At 41.6% G+C, this 13,491-nt stretch overlaps 1 protein-coding gene across 1 annotated transcript in view; it reads right to left on the bottom strand.

The window, feature by feature from the left end:
• APBA1 (amyloid beta precursor protein binding family A member 1) overlaps positions 1 to 11,161 on the bottom strand; it is a 120,382-nt gene extending 109,221 nt beyond the window's left edge. Inside the window, exon 1 of the mRNA XM_069961868.1 lies at positions 10,946 to 11,161. The gene's annotated coding sequence lies outside the window, so the exon portion shown is untranslated. The remainder of the gene's footprint in view (positions 1 to 10,945) is intronic.
• Between the last annotated feature and the right edge of the window lie 2,330 nt (positions 11,162 to 13,491).

Below are 13,491 nucleotides of genomic sequence, written 5' to 3'. Positions count from 1 at the left end.
TACACTCTTGTGGCTTTTCCGCACTTTAAGCTTTTCTGGTGCATAAAATGAACGGGCAGCATGAAAAAGCTAAAATGGATAAATAAATGTACATAATTTACACTGCTTGAAAGATATGAAGATGCACTCATAACAGAAAAGCTGAATCACTACTATGGTACATTGGCTTTAAGCAAAAGCCTTGGAACAAAATTTCTAAAGTGGACTCTCAACAAACAATGACCCTGGTATATGGCAGATTTAACTTACAGTATGAAGGCCTCTTAAAGGCCATGTTACAAAATGAAGTAGTTTGGTTGGAACATAAAACCTTATTAAATTTGGAGCTATTTCCTTTCTGCATAACCTGCTTGATATCTCTCTCCCCGATACATTCACAGAGCAGCACCAGCTGAGTGTAATTGACTTTGCAATTTGACAATTCCTTGCCTAGCTGTATATAAGTGAATCCGTGAAGCTCAAGGGTGTAAATGTTAAAATTTAAATATTTAAAGCACATAAATGGTCTGAAATGTATGCAGAAAATCCTCGGGTAGTCAACCATAACCAGACATTTGCTCATCCTTTTGTATCCTCTTCAATCTTTCCCATTGCATGCAGTTCAGAGGTCTATTGTACACAACAGTAGACTTTTGTTAAACTTGAAGCGCTCACAGCTCAATTTTTAATGGATGAAAAAAGCAGACCAAAACTCAAGACAACAAATGCTTTGGAGATGACAATGGAGGATGGAAGACAAAGAAGGACATAGAAACGCTGAGGTAGAAAACCAGGCACAAACAAGTAAATAGAGAACTCTTTAGGGCTAGGGCTCCATAGATGGTAGTGTATCAGTATACGTGTGTGTGTGTGTGTGTGTGTGTGTGTGTGTGTGTGTGTGTGTAGGGTGATCACATTTTTGCAAAATTTTCCTTATTACTTTAAACTTTAGCACTCAGACCCATTTAAAACAAAGATGGGCAACCACCTAATAGTAGGGTTTTGGACCGCAAAGTGCACTACTAGCATATGATAATGGATGCTCTCATTGACTTACATCATTTATGGGTCAGGTATTTATTTTATAATTTTTATAATTTTTTAATGTAGAATAATAGGCAAATAGTGGCATATTAACTAAATTGCTCTGTTTCCCTTTTGCAGCCGGCATGTTTTAAAATACCGCACAGGCCACTCTGACTTTTTAATTTTTAACCTGTTACAATTGTTTTACACCAAAATATACGATAATAAAAAAACTGAATCAAAGTTGTCTATAACCTTTACATGTCGTTACATGGGTGTAACCCTAGTATCCAACACTGATATCACTTCAGTTCAGTAGAACTGATGGCCACACCTAACACTGCCAACAGAATGCTCAGAAAAGGCAAAAAATTACATGTATGAGCTGCAACTGCTGAATAGCATGCTTACATGGTAAAGAATAATATTTATATATAGTCCAAACAGTAAATATATATATATATATATATATATATATTAACATCACAGTAGAGATAAGTATAACAAAATACAGCCGACAAGAACATGAAACCCCGAGTCAGTATTTTGAAAAACAGCCAAGTCAAATAAAGTGTTCAAAATGTCCTAGTGCTCCGAGGTCACTACAGTCTACTGTTGGATAGATGCCATCCCCTATGCTTACTTAGGTATGATTCATATTATGGAGAATATCTGTTTTAATTGTGGGGTCAAAGTAGATAAGAATACAATTTAAGCTTGGTTCAGCCTATTTAACACCCAACGATCAGCTGTTATGACTGGGAGAAGTTGTCTACGTATACATGTAGCTAAATATTAAGGTAATGGCCATGTAAGTAAGGTATGAACATGTTGAATCTTCTAAAGTGGTAGCCACCCCAAAAGTAGGGCATTCTTTACATGAGGTCTATATGTTCTAGTTGTGCAAATGGACTGACATTTACTTTACAACCAGAAAGATAAAACAGTTACTTTTAGTCCAGGACTTCAATCACATGGGCTTTTTAAGAGTGCATGAGTTTAGAAGGTCAAATATTGAGGAAATGTTGGCCAATGTAGCTACTGACATGGTTGCATTGTTATACAGTACTAAAATATTTCTATACACAGTCCTTACATTTTTCTACCCACAGAACTCAGCAAAGCCTCTAAATCTATATTATACAGATATTTGTGGTAGAAAAAATACATGTAGAATGACATATAGGCAGCTATTTTTAGTTTTGCTGGGTTTTTGTCACAATCGCAGGTAGCCTTCAGTCAGGGATGGAACAGGGTGCAGACAAAGGACAATGTGAAACACGGTACAGACAAAGACAAACAAGACAAACAAAAACGAGGATGGTCAAACAGGCCAAGATCAAAACCAAAGGAGCAAAAGCAGAATTCTGTCAGGAAAAGAGAAATAGAGAGAGAGAGAAGAACACAAGCTAGCATGCTTCACAAAGAAAGACTAAAAGCTGGCAAAGAGTTACCAGACTAAGAAGTATATATAGGGGGTCAGTGGTCCAGTCCAGTATATGATTGGACCAGAGGTCTAGACTCCAGAAAGAGTAAGTGGAAAGACAAGATGTCAATCACCCAGGCCAAACAGAGGTTAACTGTGAAGTGGCGAGAGGGAATATCAGCAGGGAAAAGACTGGTGTGGCAGATAAATCAATCAGCTGAGCAGACGGAGTAGAACAGTGTTCAGACAGAGCTCAGACAAATGCACATAAAACATATAATTTAAACACAAAACATGACTATTGGCGAAGTCTTGGACAAATACCACGAGCAGAGGCATGGCCATGACAGCTTTACTATTTAAAATAGTGCTGGTTGTTCCTTATCAATATAGCTGAAACTGCCAAAGTCATTAGTTACTGTCATTAAAATGGTGTAAAGTTGTAGCCTGTTGCCAAGTGGTGAGGGACTGACAGGACTGGGGGGGGGGGGGGGCAAACCGCTAATCTAACGGATACTCATATGCCACTGATAGATGTACTCTCACCTATGACTTCTCTTTAGTAAATACTTCTCATAAAATACTTCCTCATAAAATAATAATGACTGAAGTACCTGTTTACAGAATTACAGTTATAGATAAATTGACAACTGGGTGCTATCAATTCAGATTTTGTGTGTCACTGTCCCATCAGCGCTGACAGTGTAAGCATACGCCCAAAGGCAAATATTAATAAATACATTTCTAGGAGGAACAAAAGTGAAAGAGCAAAATGCAGAAAAGATGCTACAAAACAGTTCTTTTTTTAACCCATATATTTAAAGAAACATGTCAGGAGAGAGGGCAGGTCCTATTTAAGTTGCCTGCTATGACAATAGTCATACATAGAAAGTAGCAACATTATATGAAAACAACCACAATCTAAGGGTCCTTTTACATAGCCTGATGCAGGGATTCAAGAAAACTGTTTGCAGTGCCCTTAGAAGGCACAATTAACTGCAGTTCCAGGCTGCACAAACGATCACGGTATGGTTTGTGCAGCCATCTAAATATATTGCTATTGTTTACAGAGATGTGGGGCTGATAGCGATATATTTTAGCTTGGCACAAAAGATGCGACCACCAAAGGATTAGGCATTTTCCTGCTCCTCGGACGATTGCTGACACTTTATCGGCAAAAGGAGAGTCACTAAAATGAATGTGTCATCAGAAAATAATTGTTTAAATAATTTTTATGTCAAACATATTTTTTTAAGAATTTTTGGTGACATTTTTTCTAATTTTCCATTTTTCTATAAATATAAAATAATCTGGAAATCTTGCAGTTTTCATTCTTACCACTGGGGCTAAAACTAAGCTGAGACTTCCTGTTCTGTCTGTGGTGATAACAGGAGGCTGCTGTAAAGTCATCTGTACAACATTACAGCGACACCAGTAGATAGAGCAGACAATAGCAGCTCCCTGGGCAATGACCTGTTTAAAAGTCATAGAGCCTGCTCAGTAATATTTCACATTCATCTCAATGGGACAGACTCTGTCTATTGTTGTCAATGACCACGAGTCAAGCTGGAAAAGCATGTCACTAAATGCCGTTAAAAAACAGCTCAGGCAAGATGGGAGCCCCCATATTAACCCCTTAAGGTCAAAGCCAATTTTTGTTTTTGCGCTTTTGCTTTTTCCATTTTATGTTTAAAAGTCCATAGCGCTTGCATTTTTTCACCTAGAGACTTATTTGAGCACTTATTTTTTGCGAAACCAATTGTACTTTGCAATGACAGGCTTTATTTTTCCATAAAATATGCTGCGAAACCGGAAAAAAATCATTTGCGCTGTCAAATTGAAAAAAAAAACACAAATTTGTTTTGATTTCGGGGAGTTTTGCATTTACACCGTTCGCCCTATGGTAAAACTGACTTGTTATGCATGTTTCTCAAGTTGTTACGATTACAACGATATATAACATGTATAACTTTTATATTATCTGATGGCTTGTAAAAAATTCAAACCATTGTTAACAAATATACGTTCCTTAAAATCGCTCCATTCCCAGGCTTATAGCGCTTTTATCCTTTGGTCTATGGGGCTGTGTGAGGTGTCATTTTTTGCGCCATGATGTCTTCTTTCTATCGGTACCTTGATTGCGCATATACGACTTTTTGATCACTTTTTATTAAATTTTTTCTGGATTTGATGCGACCAAAAATGCGCAATTTTGCACTTATTTTTGGAATTTTTTGGTGCTGATGCCGTTTACCATGCGCAATCAGGAATGGGATAATTTAGTAGCTCGGGCGATTACGTGCGCAGCGATAGCAAATATGTTTATTTGTTTATTTATTAATTTATATTTATAAAATGGGAAAAGGGGGTTGATTAAGACTTTTAATAGGGGAGGGGATTTTTTAGCAATAAAAACACTTTTTTACTTTTTTTTACATCAACTAGAAGTCCCCCTGGGGGACTTGTATATAGACAGCACTGATCTCTCATAGAGATCAATGCTGTGTATATACACAGCAAAGATCGATTAGATCGGTCATAGATTGCTATGGCCTGCTGCAGGCCATAGCAATCTATTGCCGAGTCGGGATCAGCGTCATTGCGACGCTGAGTGCCGGCCCTGCCAGAAGAATGGTTCTCCCCCTCGATCGCTTCGCGGGGGGGAGATCCGACCCACTAGACACCAGGGATGTTGTGCATGAAGCACTTCAATGCAGCTGTCAGGTTTGACAGCTGCATTGAAGTGCTTAATTAGCCGGCGCGGCAACGGGACCCGCGCCGATTAACAGAGGCACTGCCCGGCTGCACATGTCAGCCGTGATCAGCGCCGTTCAGAGCGGGGTCCCGGTGGGACCCTGTTCTGAACACCCCCCGCGGCACCATGACGTACCAGGTACGTCATGGGTCGCTAAGGGGTTAATGTACAGAAAGTAAAAAGTGAAATTTTAAAAATGTTACAGTCAGAAAACTGGAATAAAAGAAGTATTTTGTACTGTACCAACACCATTGTTGATATTAATAGGGGATGTCACTCCCGCTGCGAGTATGTATTCTCATAGGGATGAACAGGCACTGGATCTGCAGCGGATTTCACTGCACATTCGCAGTGTGAAATCCGCTACGGATGTGGTACGTGTGGAGACACCATTAAGGAGAACAAGCACAATGAAGCAGTCCAGTTATGTGCACATGCTTGGTAGTCCACCAATGCAGACCCATTCCCTATACTATTTTGCTGCTGATGGACAGCTTTCTGCCTATACTATGTACAGCTGTCAATCAGGGGCCAGTGGGTGAGGGAAGTGGCACATCATGGCACATGTTCTCCTAGATATCAGGAGAATGTATGTAATACTAGATGTAAGTTACACATAATTTTCCTTTTCATATAGGGCAACATAAACCCAATCGATTCCCTTTAAAGTCTCGCTCTCTCCACAGGTAATACTCAGAGGCCACCTGCATACGAATCATTGCCTGATGTCATGTTTCCTTGATGGTACAGTAATCTGCACTCACACATCAGGAGCGGGCACAGAAACACATACTTCTTGGCCAGTGTTATGTTGGTGCCACTAGTTAAGAAAATTTTTGATCAGGTTGAAATCAGTTTGTTACCAATAGTTCTTACTTTTGCTATCTTTACCGGAAATTAGAAGAAAAATAAGAGCCCTGTGTGGAGAAGCACTGACTTTACAAACTAAGAAATGAAGAAACAAGTTCATACATGACTATAAAGCAGATTGTTCTTTGCATCTTCTATTACATATTTCTAGTATTGTTGTTAAGAGTTGTTGGAGCACAAGCTTACAGATGTATATGACAGAGGGAACCAAGAACAACCTGTTTACACATCGCCTGCAGGGAGGAGGGGCATGGTCACATGTTCCTCCATGTCGGCCATCTTATGGACAGACTCACCACGGAGCAGGGCAGAACAGCCTGGAGGAGGGGAGTCTGATTTTAGCTCTATGAGGTACATAGGGAGCTGCTGTCAGTATATGCAGGGAGTACACTTACAAATACCATACACTGAATAATTTTACTATAAAATGACCAACCACTTTAATGTCATGAGAATCCCCTACATAGTGTACACCTATTCTATTTTAGAGGATATGACCAACCTCCTCCCGCCCTGTCAATCATTGTTCTGGCTAGAGGTAGCACGGGAGAGCCACAGGTGAGTATAACCTCTTTTTTATTTTTATAATCCTGACCATAATAATTTTTATGCTCAGGAAATACTGGTTTCCTGAAGCTTCCTCATCGGTGTCAGTGTTCCTGATCAGACGTGTGAAGGGGCCGTAGGTATGGCGGCAGGTTTTCTTTTATGTCACAGTAAGATAAAAGGATTTCTAAAATAACCATTCCTCAGTTCTCAGCTTGCCGCTCCTTTGCAGGGTGACACTGCAGGTATGTTACATTTAGGGAAAGCAGCCGCTGAATGGATACAGGCTGGTTTGATCTCACTTGACGTTGATAAAAAATGAGTGCTGGGCCACTGTTTCTGCGCCAGCACAATGATGCACCATCTGCCATTATCTGTTGTTGCTGGTTGTTATAAACCATGTCAATGACAAGAGAGAGCAACAGAAAAACAAGCTGGAAAGAAGTAGAAACGTGTCAGTGAGAGCCCCGACACAGTAATAGTGGGGGCTCAGCTTGTGCTACTGTGTAGGCACTACGCTATTGCTGCCAATGTCCAATTTCCTGTTCCTGACTAACTAGCCAAGGTATGGGTCAGAGGTATGAAGAGAATGTACAGTCATAAATGACTAAAAAAAGATACTAAATATTTTTCAATCACGCTCTCAAGTAAAAGGCGTTAGATTAAAGGCAATGCATTTCAGGGTATCAGGGTATATGTCCTCTTTTTTCCTATATTAGAACACGGATAAAAAAAAAGGACTTGTCTATTATTCACCACCCAGAGTTGGGCACCAGTACCAGTACCAGTAGAGGTGCTGAGCTCTGCAATGTCTGGAAGCTCCACAAAGGAGGAATGGAGCCCTGGTCGCAAACACCTGCTATATTCCATTTAGGAGACTATTTTTCTCTGTTCTTGTGATCGGTGTGGTTCCTAGTAGATGGACCCCCATTGATCAGCTTGTTATTCCCTAACCTATAGATAATGGATGATTTGGGAATACCCCTTTATGGTGCGTTCACACCTACAGGATCTGCAGCTGATTTTCTGTAGCAGATTTCATTTAAATAACTGAACACAGCATCAAATCTGCTGCAGATCTGCTGCAGATCCTGTAGGTGTGAACACACCATTAAGCACCGTTTTCTTTAGGATACACTTCTGAGATTAAAAAAAAAAAAAAGTGGAATTGCTCCCTTGCTGCCACAGCTCAAGCCCCCCACCGGATCTCTGTTTACATGTGTGATGCCGTGTCATCCATGGGGTCAGTACATCATATCAGTAGGCTGGTCAGCCTTCCCATTTAGAACAAAAGTATAGAAGATAGATAAGATTGACGTGTAATTTATTTAAGTACATTTATTTTATTTTTGTATGTCTAGTCAAAAAGTAGATAAAAAGTGAAGCGTGCTGGCTTCCACAATAACCATTCAATAACACGGCCACACATAGTCAGAGCTTACACAGAATTAGTGACTACAATGGAAACCACCAGCTTTTACTGGAGTCTCCCTTTAGGCATGAGCTCCCATTAGTCCTTACTAGAGATGAGAGAACCTGGAGCATGCTCGAGTCCATCCGAACCCGAACTTTTGGCATTTGATTAGCGGTGGCTGCTGAAGTTGGATAAAGCCCTAAGGCTATGTGGAAATCATGGATATAGTCATTGGCTGTATCCATGTTTTCCAGACAACCTTAGAGCTTTATCCAAGTTCAGCAGCCACCGCTAATCAAATGCCAACATTCGGGTTCGGATGGACTCGAACCCGGTTCGCTCCTCTCTAGTCCTTACCATGCTGAGATTATTGGGAATGGGAATCCGTCAGCAGATTTTTGCTGCCTGAACCATGGGCAGCATGAAAACCCGACAGACTCTAAAATGCTCCAAAACAATCAGAAAAAAATTAGTTTAAAAGTGAGCCATGGCATGGGTGAAGTGTCCGGGCTTCGCTTGACTGATCTGCAAAAAATCTACTGCTAAATCCTTACATGCACACAAAGTCCCAAATCTGCCCTATACATGGCAATATGGGTAAATTTGGAGTGAAAATCCACCCAAAGATTTGGCACGCTGCATACTGAAAATCCAAATGACGGGTTCATTCTTCTACATCATGTGGATGAGATTTGTTCTCTGTCCACTTCCTCTGTACCTTATTCCGCTGCAGATTTTACCTGTGCAAATCTATAGGTAAAATCCACAATGTGAAAATAATGATGAATTCGGGCTCTGATGTTAGAAAGCAGTAAGGGAACGGTGGCAGAGCTCGGCCGCTGGATGCACACATTGCTAATAAGGTTACGGTAGCCGGCCTCTGAACCTTCATTATATTACCAGTATAATTTAGGAGCTGTCACTGGTGGAAATCTTCATTCGCTTTGCACGCTGCTATTCCTAGACTACACTCTCCATCATTCCTCTCCCCTTCTGTTACACTGTCAGCTGATGTTTGTTGTTTATTGCTTCTTGTGTTTATATAGCGCTGTGGAACATGATAATGCAATATAAATAATGGATCATTTCAACTTCCAATGAGAGAAATTCATGGTAACATAGACATACACATATATGCTGTACATATCATCTCTGTCCACTGAGGTAAGGAATCAGGACAATAGGATATGTACAGTAGTGGGGAACGTGATGTAGCTGCCATTAGTCGGACTATAACTGCACTGTAAACAGCATACACCTTAGTGTGTATGTGTGTATGCCCAAGGCACGAGAACAAGGCTCACTTCACATCATGTTTGAACATTACATTCATCGTATACTTGGGAAAATTCTCCTGACGACGTATACATTGACATGTATATGTTGGTATACATTGTCTCCAGCTGCATTTTATAGGACAGTCAAACTCACTCCTCATTACAAAAAAATTCATGCTGCACAGTATACAAGTATACAATGTGGTACAATGAGTCAATGGTAGCTGTCTAAGGATATACATATGAACATGATGCCTGAACGTGATATGAAAATTATTTTGTGGCAACAAGCAATGAATATACATATCTATGAGTGTAATGTAAGGTGGATTCAGGAAGGGGGGGGGGGGTATTAAATTTAGGCTAATGCAGCCCAGGCAGATCTATTCATCCATCCACCTCATACCTATTTATCTATCTATCTATCCATCCCACCAACCACCTCATAAATATCTATTTATCTGTCCATCCAACTCATAACCATCTATCTTTCCATCCATCTCATATCTATCGATGTGATGTGCATCCATCCAGACTGCATTGGGATACTGCAGTCCAGGCAGATCCATCCACCCACTATCTATCTAACTCCTATCTATCCATCTCATAACTATCTATCTACCCATTCACCCAACCAACCACCTTATAACTATGTATTGATCTATCATCTATCCATCTCACAATTATCTATCTATCTATTTCCTATCTATCTATCATCTATAATCTGATATTCCATATATTGGATGTTCACACGTCTTAGCGTTTCCAGATTGCTGCTGTAGTTTTTGGTTGTTTGCATTGCAGCCATGGGAGTGTGCAACTGTGCATTTACTTTATGATGTTGGAAGGTGCTGACCCCTTTTGTATCTGTCTATAATTTTATATTTATTATACTCTCTATCTAACATCTATCTATCCAGCTATCAGATCCCAGGTGCCAGGCTGTGAGAACAGTATTATACTGGGAGGGCCCTGCAATGTGTGCTGGAGACATCTGTGATCCCTGGTGGTTCCCTGCTCGGCTTGTCACTACACTCACAATAAGAGGGGATGGCACCTAGTAAATATAAGGCATACCATAGAAATCTCAGGTGCCATACATACAGTAGTCATGTCACCGCATTATGCATATGTCTATTTATGTCAGAGAGATGCCACGACACATGCCTATACATCCCAGGCAGTGCCAGCCTCCTGCCATGTGCTCATACAGCTCTATTACAGCCTGCCCCTCCCCTCCAGTCTGAAGTCCAGCTCCTCACAGCACTGATCACAGCAGGGCTGCCATCCCCACACCTAGGTGACAGGCTGGCACAGGGCACTAGGATGCACCCTCTCAGCCCCAGCTCTGCCATGCTGTGTATATACTCCTCTCAGAGAGGCCTCCCCTGGGGTATCAGACAGCTGCCCAGCAGTACTTACCTCCCTGAGTGCCCACAGTGGTGCTGGGGTAAGTATATACACAGCAGATGCTGCACCCACCTCCAGCCTGCATCCCAGCCCAGCTCTCCGGGCAGCCTGTGCCCATTAGGCCATCTGCTCCTCCAGCAGCCTGCCCTATGGTGCAGCGCCCGCCTGCCAGTCCACACCTCTCTCCTGGACGGTGCATCCAGCCCTCCCGTACATGACCACTGCCCAGATCCTTCACTTACCCACAAAGCCCTGGATGCAGGCTCCTCAGGATTCTCTGGCCCGGAGTATATCAGCGCGGCGGTGGGCATCACCCTGCGGGCGGCACAGACGGGGCTAGCAGCACTGGCAGCGGAGCCGGTGACAGCTCGGAGACTGAGGGCTGAGGGCAGCGGCAGCAGTGGCAGCAGTAGCAGCTCTCACATCTGATTCCACCATCTTTCACCTCCTCCTCCTCCTCCTCCTCCTTCTCTTCTGCAGCCACCAGCAGCCCCGGCTGAGCGCTCCGCCTCCCTCCCGGTGACATCAGTACACACGGCCCGGCCTGGGCACTCCCAGCTCTACCTATGGGAGGGCTGCACCGGCTGGCATTGTCCTGGCTGCCCGATGCCGAGTGTACCGAGCCGTGACAGGCAGGCGATGGGGAGATGCCAGCAGGGCAAGCACAGTGCCTGGCGGGGCTACTACTGTGCATTGTGTTTCTTATACAGAATAGGAATAGGTCCTTGGACAGAGATGCAATGTTTCGGGGCTGAACCCTTTATCCACCTATAAGGAACAAAGATGTACACATCAATGCCTCAAACAGAGTACTAGTGCTCAACATAGTGTATATGGACAAATATATAGTGCACAACATAGTGTATATGGACAAATATATAGTGCACAACATAGTGTATATGGACAAATATATAGTGCACAACATAGGGTATATGGACAAATATATAGTGCACAACATAGTGTATATGGACAAATATATAGTGCTCAACATAGTGTATATGGACAAATATATAGTGCTCAACATAGGGTATATGGACAAATATATAGTGCTCAACATAGGGTATATGGAAAAATATATAGTGCTCAACATAGTGTATATGAGAACAAATATATAGTGCACAACATAGTGTATATGAGAACAAATATATAGTGCAACACATAGTGTATATGGAGAAATATATAGTGCACAACATAGTGTATATGAGAACAAATATATAGTGCACAACATAGTGTATATGGACAAATATATAGTGCAACACATAGGGAGGCATTTATTAAGTCCGGCGTTTTTTACACCGGACGTAAAAATGCCCCCGCAGCTCCGGCGCTACGGAGATTTATGTAGAGGCGGACTGCCTCTACATAAATCCCGTGCGCGCCGTTGCGCACCGCCGAAAACCTACGCCAGCTGAGGACTGGAGTAGGTTTTCGGCGTACATTTTGGCGGAACGGATGATAAATCGCGCGGACTCTGAGTCCGCGCCCTCCGTTCCGCCCACTCTCCGCCCCTTTTCCACCCCCTGGCGTACTCGGCGGAAAGTGCCGATTTGCGAATATTTTATTCGCAAATCCGCCATTTTTGCTTAAAAAAAGACGCAAATCGTCACTTTCCGCCGAAAATCATCCATTCGCCGGATGATACATGTGGCCCATAGTGTATATGGACAAATATATAGTGCACAACATAGTGTATATGGATAAATATATAGTGCACAACATAGTGTATATGGACAAATATATAGTGCTCAACATAGGGTATATGGACAAATATATAGTGCACAACATAATGTATATGAGAACAAATATATAGTGCACAACATTGAGTATATGGACAAATATATAGTGCTCAACGTAGTGTATATGAGAACAAATATATAGTGCACAACATATTGTATATGGACAAATATATAGTGCACAACATAGTGTATATGAGAACAAATATATAGTGTACAACATAGTGTATATGGACAAATATATAGTGCAAAACATAGTGTATATGAGAACAAATATATAGGGCAAAACATAGTGTATATGAGAACAAATATATAGTGCACAACATTGAGTATATGGACAAATATATAGTGCACAACATAGTGTATATGAGAACAAATATATAGTGCACAACATAGTGTATATGGATAAATATATAGTGCACAACATAGTGTATATGAGAACAAATATATAGTGCACAACATAGTGTATATGAGAACAAATATATAGTGTACAACATAGGGTATATGGACAAATATATAATGCACAACATAGTGTATATGAGAACAAATATATAGTGCACAACATAGTGTATATGGATAAATATATAGTGCACAACGTAGTGTATATGAGAACAAATATATAGTGCACAACATAGTGTATATGGATAAATATATAGTGCTCAACGTAGTGTATATGAAAACAAATACAGTGGTACCTTGGTTTAAGAGTAACTTGGTTTAAGAGCGTTTTGGTTTAAGAGCTCACAGTTTTTCAAAATTGTGACTTGGTTTAAGAGCATTGCTTTGGTTTAAGAGCTCCCTGTACTGGGTGGGAGCACGAGTGGAGGAGGGGCATGATCTGCATAGCGGGGTCTACAGCACTGTACTCTGACCCAGGAAGTCTCCCTCACCTTCCAAATCATAGCATATCCACTTCAGGCTGGGGCTTACATCAGGGGACAGGACTGTGGGGGTAATCTCTCCATAGCTGTAACCCCTCTCTTCCCGGACAGAGAGTGCTGCATGTATGTGCCCACATCTGCCCTGCTCATTCCTTCATGCTCCCTGCAGTCTCT

The sequence above is a fragment of the Dendropsophus ebraccatus genome, chromosome 3 (genome assembly GCF_027789765.1).
Source record: "Dendropsophus ebraccatus isolate aDenEbr1 chromosome 3, aDenEbr1.pat, whole genome shotgun sequence".
NCBI lineage: Eukaryota > Metazoa > Chordata > Amphibia > Anura > Hylidae > Dendropsophus > Dendropsophus ebraccatus.
Note: the sequence above shows the minus strand (reverse complement) of the source record. Positions and strands in the feature narration are given on the sequence as shown.